Below are 13,594 nucleotides of genomic sequence, written 5' to 3'. Positions count from 1 at the left end.
GGTTTATCTCCTCTCTATAATTCAGTTCCACAACCTGATGATTTTGCTCTTCTGCTTAGTTCCTGTTAATAGTTGCTTTTTTCTTTTCTACCAACCTCTGTTCCATCTGAGTCTGCATCTTCTTATGAAAGATTTCCTCTTGGGTGTGTTGGCCAAGGCACTGAACTCATTGGTTAGCCCCGTGTGTTCCTCCCAAGAGGCACGTGGGCTTACCTAGTTTGGGTTATACGTGATCCTTGCCCTCTAAGCAATTTACAACTAAGTAAACAGATAAAGCAGGTGAATATTGGATAAGGTGTAAAGAAGTAAATCAATTAACTACGACAATATAAATTACAAGGAATACATTCAAAATGCATAATTTACAAGAAAATAGGGTTAGTTGCTTTTAATAGAGAGAGTAAAAAAGTCTGGCAGATAGGATGGATTTGTGATCTGTTCATTCCCTCATCCAGTAATAACTAAGTAAATATGCTATGTTGGACACGGTAACAGAAAGAAGATGGGTAAGACATGATTCCTACTCTCAAAGGTTATAATTTGTAGAAGAGACATGATGTGTGCATATGCCTATCTAAAATACACGGGGGAAAGTATTCAGTGTTTCGAGAGGTACACCAACAAGGCTTAGGCAAGGGAGCAATACTTTTTGGCTGGGTAGGAAGTGCGGGTATTTGAGGTGGGCTTGAAGCATAGGTGGGATTTCATATTTTCAATGTTTCACCAGGTCACTGATGCCTCAAGGTAAAAATAAGTCACGGTAACTGAAAAAAACAGTATTTTTCTGGCTTTGGTCCAAATCTACTATAGTGGCGTGCTAAACCTTACCCAATCTGCCTGCCCCAGTATTCTTTTGACACTTGCCAGTTCTTAACCATTTGAGAATCATATCCTCTTTTCAGCATCTGAGAAACTTATAGAACCTATTTCCAGAGAAATAAACATATATACCCAGTTAGTTGCATGCAGTTTTCAAGAGTTCATGGACCCTTGCAGCCTCTTCTTGGACTCCCAGGAGTCCATGGTCTCCAGTTTAAGAATTCCTGATGCAGACAGTCCCTGAAGTGTGGAAGCCATTGGCGTTCAGAGCTACACAGCAGGGTCCTGCTGGCAATGCGTCGGGAGCTGTCACATACGGAAGCCACGCTGTATTCTCTGGGGTCCTCAGTGCTCCTGGTGCAGGCTGACCTGTGTAACTCCGAGGGCCAATTTTGGTTCCAAAGCAGTGCTCCTTGCTAGTGTGCACACATGTGTACACACACACGCACGCACACACACACACACACCCACACTATCAGAATGGGGAATGCATTTGTGCAGGGTGTACATATTTTTAGAAGTTTCCCTGGTGATTCTGATACCTGTGATGTGTCCCTCCACGCTCACTGCCTTAGGATGCTATTATCTGTGAGCCTCCTCCATCCCTTGTGCTGAGAAACTCCTGCCTGGCAAGTGCATCAGACATGCCTAGACAAATCTGAATCCTGGCTCTGAGCCCAGCTTAGGCTCAAGCTGGGGCATCCCTCCACTCCCCTTCCATGCTGAATTAATATTGCAGCTGGATGGCAAAATAAGGTCACCAACAAGGAAACTCTAGAAAGCAGGCAGTTTACAGTGTTAAAATATTTCTCTATCACAACTTCCTTGAGCAGGAGCTGGGCTGGAACCTTTTAGAATCAGGGATGTGACCTGGGGTTGTTGGCTGAATGTTGAGTTGTTCTGATCTGCAGCTTCAGAATTAGACTGGCTTCTGGGAGTAGTGAGTAGGCTGGGGTGAAAACCACATCCCCTTTCCTATTTTTAATACCATTGAACATCAGTGTGGTATCTCCCTCAGGACCAAGGCTGGATTACCCGATGGGCAGAGTAAGCATGTGCTTCAGGCACCAGCAGCGCCCTCTCCCAGTTCCTACTCCCACTTTAATCAAAGCTACATGGGCTCTTGTCCCCATCAGGATCCCCTTCTCAACTGGAAAGGGCAAATCAAGCAGAACTCCACTCTGGGGGTATAACGGTACCTCTTCATTCTGGAGGGCAGTCTGTATCTCTGAAGACTTGAGGACAAACACCTAGTTCATATACCCCAGTACTTCCCAGGAATTTCTACGTTTCTAACAGTGACTCACAAACACCCACTCTATCTGGGTATTGGGTCAGGCACTTCAGAAAGGAACCATTTATGGTGAGTTTGTGGTAGGGAGATATCCTGGGGAATGTGTGAGGAGGAGGCCTTCCTGAGACCCCTTGATTCACAACACAAAAGCAACTATGTCTACTGTCTTGTGAACCAGGCCTTCTTCTTGCCTTATGTTTTTCTTTTCTATTTGTTTTTTCTTGGCTGAAATTTAATGTAAAACTTTTGCTGTCTTAAATGTTTTCATTAAAAAAAAAAAGGAGAGGGGGAGAAGAAGGCTTTTAAATCTTTCTGGTTCTTTCTAATAATTTTCAGTTCTGACATTTGCCTTGAAATTGCCATGACTTTAGGCAAGAGGAAGGGGAAGCAGGAAGAGAACTCCTGGCCTCCCTGAGCCTGACTTCGGAGCCCAGGCTCTCCTCCCTGTGCAGAAGGAGCCAGGAGCCCCAGGGAAGGACTTGAAGGCAGGGGTGCTCACAAACAGTGGGCTGGGGAGCCTTACTCTGCACAACACTAAAGCTACTAAAACAGATGATTTTGAGGTTTGGGAGCTGATTTGTCTTAAGAGGTGGGCTTTTTTTTTTTTTTCTTTAAATTTTAACTGAGAGTTACTACTATCTTTGGAATTTATTTCCTTGGAGGTTGGTGGCAGCCTGAATTTGGCAATGTTCAGGGCAGTGTGCTTTTTTTTAAAAAATATTTATTTATTTATTTATTTTTGGCTGTGTTGGGTCTTCATTTCTGTGCGAGGGCTTTCTCTAGTTGCGGCAAGCGGGGGCCACTCTTCATTGCGGTGTGTGGGCCTCTCACTATCGCAGCCTTTCTTGCCGCGGAGCACAGGCTCCAGACGCGCAGGCTCAGTAGTTGTGGCTCACGGGCCTAGTTGCTCCGCGGCATGTGGGATCTTCCCAGACCAGGGCTCGAACCCGTGTCCCCTGCATTGGCAGGCAGATTCTCAACCACTGCGCCACCAGGGAAGCCCCAGGGCAGTGTGCTTTTGAATTTGCTTTCATTTCTTTTTTGTTTCTTTTTTTCCTCTCCTAAAGCTTGGGGTTGTGAGGACTCAGGGCATTGCTTCATTAGGAAAGGGAACATGTCAACCTGTGCTGAAACTGCTGTGCTACAGGATGCCTAGACTTGCATGATGTGCCCTGAATAGGGACAGGCAGGATTCAGGACTGAGCTCAATATTAAAAACAAACCAAAACCAAACCCAAAACCAAAAACAGCTATCAAAGGCAGAAAACAAATGAGAACATTTCACACCTCTGAATTTCAAAATTAAAAGACAAGTTTAATGTCATTTGAAAGTGCACCTTCAGGACTTCCCTGGTGGTCCAGTGGTTAGGACTCTGCGCCTCCACTGCAGGGGGCACGGGTTCGATCCCTGGTCGGGGAGCTAAGATCCTGCATGCTGCATGGTGTGGCCCCCACCCCCCAAAAAGTGCACTTTAAAATCAAGAAGAAAATGGCAAATACCTCGATAAAGGGTATAATAATATAATAATGCACAGTATAAGAAATATAAATGGTACTAACTGTATAAAAATGCTCACCCTTCCTAGTAATCAAAGAATTTCAACTTAAACAAAAAGCCATGTTTTTGATTATCAAATTGGCAAAGATTAAAAATAAAAATAGAAACTGAGTTGGTGAGTATGTAAGAAATGGGTACTTACTTTTATAAGTAGCTAGTGAGTGTATAAATTGGAGGGCAATTTGGCAGTGCATATCAGAAACCTTAAAATTGTGGGTACCCTTTGATACAGCAAGTCCAATTAAAGGAATTTAACTTTAGGGAACTCCCTGGCAGTCCAGTGATTAGGACTCCGTGCTTCTACGAGTTAGATCCCTGGTCGGGGAACTAAGATCCCACAAGCTGCATGGTGCAGCCAAAAAAGAAAAGGAATTTAACTTTAAGGAATTATCATGGATCTGTGTAACTATTTAGATAAAGGACGTTAAATAATATACCTATACTATGAAATACGCAGGTATTAAAATTGATGTCATAGGTATTTAATTATATAAAAGGATATTCATAATACGTCAAATTTTAAAAGTTAATTAAAATTAGCGTATAACGGGACTTCCCTGATGGCGCAGTGGTTAAGAATCCGCCTGCCAATGCAGGGGACACGGGTTCGAGCCCTGGTCCGGGAGGATCCCACATGCCGCGGAGCAACTAGGCCCGTGAGCCACAATTACTGAGCCTGCGCGTCTGGAGCCTGTGCTCCGCAACAAGAGAGGCCGCGACGGTGAGAGGCCCGCGCACCGCGACGAAGAGTGGCCCCCGCTTGCCACAACTAGAGAAAGCCCTCGCACAGAAACGAAGACCCAGCACAGCCATAAATAAATAATTTTTAAAAATTAGCATATAACAGTATAATCCAATTTTTACACAAGAAAATCTGATGGATAGAGAAGAAGACTAAAAGGATATAAAAGAAAGTTAACAGTTATAACCAGTGGTTTTTCTAGGGTAGTGGAATTGCAGTTAATTTTTCTTCGTTTTCATCATCTCTGTTTTATAAATTTTCTACAGAGAATATATTTTCTTTTCATAAATAGAAAAATAAACCTTCATAGCATTATTTATTTAGCCAAATGGTGGTATATTTTTATCCCCTGAGGATGGTGCCAGTGGAAGAAGCCTTATGGCTTCAAAGGTAACTTGGGCAATGAGCTCTATCATTTTCAAATTTTATATAAGAATTTTTTGAATTTGAAGCAATTTGATTTTGCTCTTTGTGGAATAGTAATGTGAGAACTCTCTCTAGAATTAAAAATTCACTCTGACTCTTAGACAAGTGATTTAATCCCCTTTTAAAATTAAAATGATGTTCTGAGGAAATTAAAGTCCACAAGGACTAATGTAACCATGAAAATAAGCACTGACATTTGCAGAGTTTAAAAATAAATTAGGGCCCCAAAGCCCATTACACCAGTCTAAACATGAGAAAAACATCAGACAAACCCAAATTGAGAGCGGCATTCTACAAAATACAAATACTCCTCAAAAGAGTCAAGGTCATGAGAAGCAAGGAAAGACTGAGAAACTGTCACAGGTCAGAGGACACGAAGACAGGACAACTAAACACAATGTGGTATCCTGAGTTAGATCCAAGAACAGAAGAACATAAGTGGAAAAACAGGTGAAATCCAAATAAAGTCTGGAGTTTAGTTGGTAGTAACTCACCAATGCTGGTTTCTTAGTTTTGACGAGTGTACCAGGGTAATATAAGGTGTTAACATTGTAGGGTGACTAACCATCCTGGTTTGCCTGGGAGAGGGACTTCCTACATATGAAATATACACTACTCATCTTTTTATTATCTTGCTGTTTGTGTTTTCAGAGATATTTGTTTGCAAGTGGCCTTTTAATGTATTCACTTTTAATATACATTAAATAAACTTTAAAAAGTTTGTACTTCTTTCATTCCATTGCTTTATCCATGGATTTTACTTACTTTTGAAATATTCATTTCTAAGCCTTTGTTCATATGCTCTCATCTCCTCTCAAAAACGTTTCCATGATTGGTTGAACCCCTTTATGCACAGGTCCCTATACTGTTCTTATAGAGTCTTTCACTCCAGTATTCTACTAGATTTTTAAAAGTGAAGATTCTATTTACTTCTTTTCTTCGCATTTAAAAAAATCAAGGTAAAATTTACATACAGTAAAACATCATTTTCAGGCACAATTCTATGGATTTTGGACTATACTAGATTTTTTACAATTGTAATTCAAATATTCTCTTCTTGATTCTTAATAGATGTTTGAATTCATCAATCAAGATAAAGGTGACTTGAAATGCTTACGGACTATGTCTGTACCAGTTATAATAAATAAAAACTTCATTAAATTATTGTTCATTTCCTAAATATTCCTTTTCTCCTGAGTACAAGATTCAGAATTATTAAGTTTAAATTTCATGGAGGACAAGACATTGGTAAATTCTGTAGGAAATCAATGACTGAAAGTATCAGAAAGTTATGATTTAATTTAAAAAGTCAGCATGAATTCACATCTTATCTGCCTCAGTGATGTGAAATAACCTCTGGGTCTAACAACAGATATCAGCTGAGGGAAGCCATGAACCAATTACTTGGGATAAAGCACCATGAAAAGAATACTATACAAACAACTAATCTGGAAGTTAGAGAAGTAAGGTGTAAGAATGAACTACTTAAGTAGATTAAACATTGACTTTGATATCAAAGTGTGGAATAGTTTGGAATGGATGGATTACAAAGCTCTAGGGATCAATATTAGGACCAATTTTATTCATTTTATATGTCAGTGACTTAGAAGAAGGAACATGCAGTAAGCTTGTTATACAAAACGAGAGGGAGGGACAGTCAATACAAAGAAGGAATGAAAAGACTTGAGTAGACTAGGAACAGAAGCAGATAAGTGGCTTATTCAATTCAAGGTGGAGGAAATATGAAGTAGAAAGATTATCTCACAGTAATATGAAATCACAATGTTCAAAATAGAGTAAAAGAATGAAAACTCATTAGGTGAGTAAATAAGCATGCTAGAAATAAAATAATTCAAATGCTATGAGTAAGAAAGGAATATTGACTATAGAATTTAAATATTAATATTCTAAGTAAAAACATTACGTGTATTTTTAATGTAGTAGACTAAAAAAATAACTCACTGGAATATATATAATTAGAGAAAATAATTATGCTTTGGGAATTCCCTGGCGGTCCAGTGGTTAGGACTCTGAGCTTTCACTGCCAAGGACCCAGGTTCAGTCCCAGGTTGGGAAACTAAGATCCCACAAGACACGTGGTGCGGCCCAAAAAAAGAAAATAGTGACATTTGCTGTCAGGGATGAGAGAACACTTGTATTCTGGGTAGTCTATCAGTAAGAGAAATATCTTATTAGGTGGTAGAGTCACCTAATTTATTATTTATTATGCTTTATAATTTACATATATATTGCACATATTTTATATATATCAAATGGTATATAATAAAAACATTTAAAGATTTCCTTACAAGTTTGTGATGATTTGTTCAGCTGGTGAATGCTAGTTTTGTGGCCCCTTTACAATCAGCAGGTCATATTACTAGCAGTTTCTCCATGAAAATAAGATGTCTGAGACTTTCATCGTAACAGAATCCAAATTCGTGGTGTATTGAAACCAATGAACCATTTAATAGATGTTTGTTGATTATCTTCTCTTTGCTCAACAAATAGAATTGTTTCCTGAACTGATATCAAACATGTCTCTTTTGATAAAGCATAAAAATCTAACATTTTCTTTTAATATTTGAAATTCAAATAACAATGTCATAGCTTTTTAAAAAAAAGTCCCAGTGGGACAAATGAAGAGTTATTTTCTTTTCAAATCATACTCCTCTCCTTCCTTGAGAATCACTGCTTACAAGTCACAGAAGAAGGGTGAGACATCATGCTGGGGCACAAAATATGTAGGATTGAAACAGTGGTGACAACGTGGTCATGAATTAAGCATAATAGTAAGGGTACATACTCTATGTGTCTTGGAAAATTAAAAGCAAGGGAATTACTAATTGCTGGAAGCAATGGCTTTATGGAAGAGGTTAAGACTTGAACTGAGACTTAAAAGCTTGTTAGAATTTGCAAGAGCACGGGGGAGAGGACAGGACAAACCTGGTGGTAGAGTGAGTAAACGTTCAGGGGTAGGAGTGACTACACACATAGGGCAGTGAGGGGTTTGTATGCGTTAGATCATGAGAATCACTAACATTTTTGAGGCAATGGAAGGTTAATTTGGTGGCAGATGCAGAAAAGAAGGACGCAGGAAAGTCTGGAGTACCATCTAGAGCTACAGAAGTCCAGACAGGGCAAAGCACCCTTTGATCTCTTTCAGAAGGAGCTGTCTAACCCTCAGTGATTTCTGAATTTGGAAGATACTCCTTTAGCAATGTATGTAGTGGACTTTAGACTTTGTTATTTCTCTTCTGTTTTATCTGGATTTGTGTATGTTTATCTTTTGTCTCTTAAATGGATTATCTACTTCTTGGCAGTAGAGACCAAGCAGTATCTTATGGAATAGCGTTCAATAAATTTTGTGGTTTCAGAGGGTAGCTGAGAGAGATTCTGCAGGAAAACTTGTTAGCACCTCGTAACTGGCTGCCAGTGAGAGAAGAAAGAGAGAAATGTGTCAAAGGCAATTTCATGTATGGGCATCTGAGAAAACAAGAACCTTGCTGTCAGAGATAGGAATGTCACAAGGGAGAGGGGGAGCTGGTTCTGTAGAAGGTTATAGGTTTAGCTTTGAACATTCTGAGTTTGAGGTGGAAGTGAGACATTCCAGAGGACTTTACAGTGCTTGAGGTTATGGAACTGGAACTCAGGTGACAGGAGACAACTACAGAGATTTGGGATTGAATTTAGAGATGGCTGAAGTTGCAGGAATGGTCGAGCTTCCAGGGGATGAGCTTGTAAAGAAAAGCTCAGGGAATCAAAACCCGAGTCTGGAGTAATGTTTATCATTTAGGAGCTGGAAGGAGGGAAAGAAACCCTAAACTTGCACTGTCCAGTGTGGTAGTCACTAGCCACATGTGGCCATCTAAATTTAAATTAATTAAAATTAAATACAATTAAAAACTCAGTTCATGGATCACAATAGCCACATTTCAAATGCTCACTAGCCACGTGTGATTAGTGGCTACTGTAGTGGACAGTGCAAACAAAATGTTTCCCTCATCATAGTTTTATTGGACAGCATTGCAAAGATATAGAGAAATACTCATTTGAGAGAAAACCAGAAAGCCGATGACCTTTCAAGGGAGAAGAAAGTTTAAGGATGAAATGTTTACAGTGTCAAATGCTGAAAAAGAATGAAAATCGGGGTAGGGACAATCCATGGATTTGGCAATAAGGAAGTCATTGGAGACCTTTAAGAGCAATTTCAGGTAGCATGGTAGGGACAGAAACTGACGTAGCATTGCATTAGGAAGGCAGTAGGTAGAGAGCAAGTTATTGAGACCTTGGACAAGGAAAGGAAAGGAAGAAGACAATAATTAGAGAAAACCACAGAGTCACATGGAGGGGTTTTAAAGATGGGAGACTTGTTCATGTTTGGAGAATGGACAGAGGCCTATGAAGATGTTAAGGGTTTTGTCTGGGAAAAACTCCTTGTTTCTCTTTTTACTGTCACAGTCATAATCCTCAGAACACTTCAGTTCTAGTCACCAAATGTGTGTGTTTTTTAAAAAAAATATTTATTTATTTATTTATTTATTGGCTGTGTTGGGTCTTAGCTGCAGCACGCAGGATCTTCATTGAGGCATGCGGGATCTTTCGTTGCAGTGCATGGGCTCTTCGTTGCAGCACTTGGGCTTCTCTCTAGTTGTGGCCTGTGGGTTTTTCTCTTCTCTAGTTATGGTGCACGGGCTCCAGGGCACGTGGGCTCTGTAGTTGTGGCGTGTGGGTTCCAGAGCACGTGGGCTCTGTACTTTGCGGCACACAGCCTCTCTAGCTGAGGTGCCCAAGCTCAGTAGTTGTGGCGCTCGGGCTTAGTTGTCCCGCGGCATGTGGGATCTTGGTTCCCTGACCAGGGATCGAACCCACATCCCCTGCATTGGAAGGCGGATTCTTTACCACTGGACCACCAGGGAAGTCCCCAGATGTGTGTTTTTAATCCCGCACCAACCAGTTCTCCAACATCAGCTGGATGTCCTACAATTCAGTTCTGACACTGTCTGGAATTAGGGTCAGGTCTCACAGGTTAATGGCTCAGCCTCACAAGCCTGTCCCCACTTCAGACACCAGTTGCAAGTCTTAGATTGTTTCCAGTACTTCTGACCGACCAGCTATAAGTTGGGGTCCCTACAACATCATCCTTGGGTTTCATGATTTGCTTGAATGTCCCACAGAATTCAGGAGGACACATTTACCGTAAGGGATATAGATGAGCAGCCAGATGAAAGATACGTATGGTGAGGTCTGGGGAAGGGGTTAGGAGCTTCCATGCCCTCTCCTGGCATGCCACCTTCCTAGCATCTGGCAATCTGGAAGATCTCTGAACTCCATACTTTAGGGATTTTTATGGAGGCGTCATCACATAGGCACGACCGATTATTAACTCATTTTCCAGCCCCTCTCCAGAGGATAGCGGGTGGGGCTGAAAGTTCCAAGTTTCTAATCATGGCTTGGTCTTTACAGTGATTGGCCCCCATCCAGGAGCCCACTCAAAGTCAGCTCATTAGAACAAAAGATACTCCTATCATCCAGGAAATTCCAAGGGATTTAGGAGCTCTGTGTCAAGATCCAGGGTCAAAGACCAAATATTTGAACAAAAGATTCTCCTAGCGCACCTATCACTTAGGAAATCATAAGAGTGATAGGAGCTCTGTGCCAGGAACGGGGCTGGGGGCGTGGGGAGGGGGCAGAGAGCAATACATATATTTTCTGTTATTTCACAGGCACCCAAATCCCTGCCCTGCATTTGCTTCTCTTTTTAGCTATGAGTTCAAGTTTACAATAGTCTGTAAACTTGGATATCTCATGAATATCCTGCTAGCACCTCCAACTCAACACATCTAAAATCAAACTCATGATTGTCCGTCCCATACCCATTCCATTTTTTATATTCTTTATTCCCGGCTCATCTTTCCAGTTACTAAAGCTGGAAAACTTAGTCATATGTGAATCATTCTCTCCCGTCCATCCACTCCTTCAGTCAGTCAGCTGCCTGGGCATGCTTATTTTAATACCTATGCCATAGACTCCTGTATTAATTTATTCTTTTTGTTTGTTTGTTTAGAATAATGATTATGAAATATTTCAGGCAAAAAGGGTAGTAATAGAGAACAATATCATAATGCTAGTGTACTCAGCCTAGCTTAAGAAAAACTTGAAATATGAAATCCATTCAGATCCCATCCTTCTCTCCATACCAAGGGTAATCAACATTTAAAATTTAGTATTTATCATTCCCATGCAAGATTTATAGTTTTACTCCACATGTATCCATATATAGTATAGAATATAAGTCGGTATGTTTTTAAACTTTACATAAATGGTGGTATACTGTTTATCCTACTATAACTTTTTTTCACTATTATTTTTGAGATTTATCCGTGATGAATCATCTTTCATTTATTTTAAATGTTATTTAATGAAAATACCATAATTTATTAACCACTGTGCATTTTACTGTATATAATGTGTACACATATATACACACACATTTGTATATATAATAAATACATGTGTGTGTATAATTGCTTTTATTTTTTTACTTGACTCTAGAGTTGAAATGGAGTGATGACATGGTGCAGCATTTCAGCCATTTTTTGGGTAATTGGAAGAATTCTATTCCTCAAGGCAGGTAAAAACTGTTTTCAATATTTTCTACAGTTCTATCCAGTGTGCTCTCTGCCACTTCATTCTTTATTTTTTCCTCTTTCTCTTACCTCCTCTAACTAGGCCTTGGGCATTGTTGGCTCTTTTTGAGAATAGTTGGTAGATCTGCCTGGCTTATAGGATTAAAGGATAGAAAAATGGAATTCCCTGGCAGTCCAGTGGTTAGGACTCGGTGCCTCGGCCATGGCCCGGGGTTTGATCCCTGGTCAGGGAACTAAGATCCCACAAGCCACACCGTGCGGCCAAAAACAAACAAACAAACAAAAAATTCCATTATAAGATAGAGATTTAATCATGAAATAAATTATGAATACACTTCATGTTGAAGGTTATTGTTCATCATTGAGGGACACCACAATTTAATGGCATCAGGTTTATTTTTAAGTATTATTAAAGTATATATATACTTTTTTATAATAATCTTTTTTAAAAAAATAAATAAATTTATTTATTTGTATATTTTTGGCTGCGTTCGGTCTTCGTTGCTGTGCGTGGGCTTTCTCTGGTTGTGGCAAGCAGGGGCTACTCTTCGTTGTGTTGCGCGGGCTTTTCATTGCGGTGGCTTCTCTTGTCGTAGAGCGTGGGCTCTAGGTATGCGGGCTTCAGTAGTTGCCGCACGTGGGCTCAGTAGCTGTGATTCGCGGGCTCTAGAGCACAGGCTCAGTAGTTGTGGCACACGGGCTTAGTTGCTCTGCAGCATGTGGGATCTTCCCAGACCAGGGATCAAACCCGTGTCTCTTGCATTGGCAGGCGGATTCTTAACCACTGCACCACCAGGGAAGTCCCTAAAGTATATTTTTAAGTGTTAATATTTTTAAGTAAAGCTACCTCATAAGTTTGCTAACTTACAACCAAGAGAATTTCTAGCATTTTTATATTATTCTAAGAAAGATAATTCACAAGATACTTTCTAGCACTTTATATTCTTCTAAGACAGATTATTAACAAGGTAGAAATGCATAATCCATCTTTTCTTAGAAAATTGCAACAACTCAGAAATATGGCAGTGGACTAAGCTTCCTGGACTGACATGAAGATGACTTCAGAAGTGTTACGGATACTTAGAAAATTTAGAATACCCAGGGAAGTCAACAGCCTGAATGAAAAGAATGGGATTTCTTGAATTGTAAAAATATCAGTCCTTTTGTACCATGGTGGTATCATTGGTGTGGAGCTTGAATGAAAATGAGGGTCTAACTCACTTGGGAAAGTTGATCTTGAAAGAGGTGAACTATTATAAGGTCAAAGAAATTTTATCATACAGTATGTATTGGTTAATTGTAATTCTTTAATTCATCATTCATTTTCCCACAAGATTAATTGTCTTGACAGTCTTTCTGCTTAGTATTAATTAAACATCCACAACGTGTTCAGTATTGGTTAGAGCATTCAATATATATGACCCCTAACACAAGGAGTTCACATTCTAAGACTTGCTTTAAAAATGATCTTCCTTATAAATATGTATGTTTGATCTACTTTATTGTGTTTCCTTTATCTTTTCTCTTTTCTTTATTTTTTACATAACGGGTAAGTGAGTCTTTTCAGTTGATCATTTAAGAAGACTTGATATGCTGATTGGTGAGACTGACGCATGGGTTTGAAGCCTGACTCTGCCATTTAATTGAAAATGACACTGAGCAAGTCTCAAAACCTTGCTAGCCTCAGTTTCCTTATCTATACAATGATGAACCTATGATACTTACCTTTTAGGGCTGTGAGGATTAAAGATGCAAAGGAGTTGGCACATAGCAAAAGCTCAAAAAGCTCTCCTTTTTGGTAGACTAAGTAAAAATAAGACAGGAGACATAGCTTTTGAGGTATATTTTTGAGAAAGTAGGGAAGATATGAAATATGAAGGGGGTTAAGTACACCTAGTCAATGTCAACTAGAATGCTTCTGAAATATGATAGTGATTACATAAGTAGAACAAACTTGAAGGTTTTTTTTTTTAATTAATTAATTAATTAACTTATTTATTTATTTATTTATGGCTGTGTTGGGTCTTCGTTTCTGTGCGAGGGCTTTCTCTAGTTGTGGCAAGCGGGGGCCACTCTTCATCGCGGTGCGCGGGCCTCTCACTATC

General features: G+C 39.8%; 1 long non-coding RNA gene across 2 annotated transcripts in view; it reads left to right on the top strand.

Annotated features, from left to right (window-relative positions):
* LOC118898191 overlaps nucleotides 1-12,563 on the top strand; it is a 38,641-nt gene extending 26,078 nt beyond the window's left edge. The window contains exons 4-5 of one of the 2 annotated variants that reach the window (XR_005020634.1): nucleotides 11,395-11,473; nucleotides 12,487-12,563. This is a non-coding gene — a long non-coding RNA (uncharacterized LOC118898191). Of the gene's footprint in view, nucleotides 1-5,910; nucleotides 5,992-11,394; nucleotides 11,474-12,486 lie in introns of those variants that run through there. The other variant, XR_005020633.1, reaches the window with a different exon arrangement.
* The last annotated feature ends 1,031 nt before the right edge of the window (nucleotides 12,564-13,594 follow it).

This window comes from Balaenoptera musculus, chromosome 7, assembly GCF_009873245.2.
Source record: "Balaenoptera musculus isolate JJ_BM4_2016_0621 chromosome 7, mBalMus1.pri.v3, whole genome shotgun sequence".
In the NCBI taxonomy this organism is placed as follows: Eukaryota; Metazoa; Chordata; class Mammalia; order Artiodactyla; family Balaenopteridae; genus Balaenoptera; species Balaenoptera musculus.
Note: the sequence above shows the minus strand (reverse complement) of the source record. Positions and strands in the feature narration are given on the sequence as shown.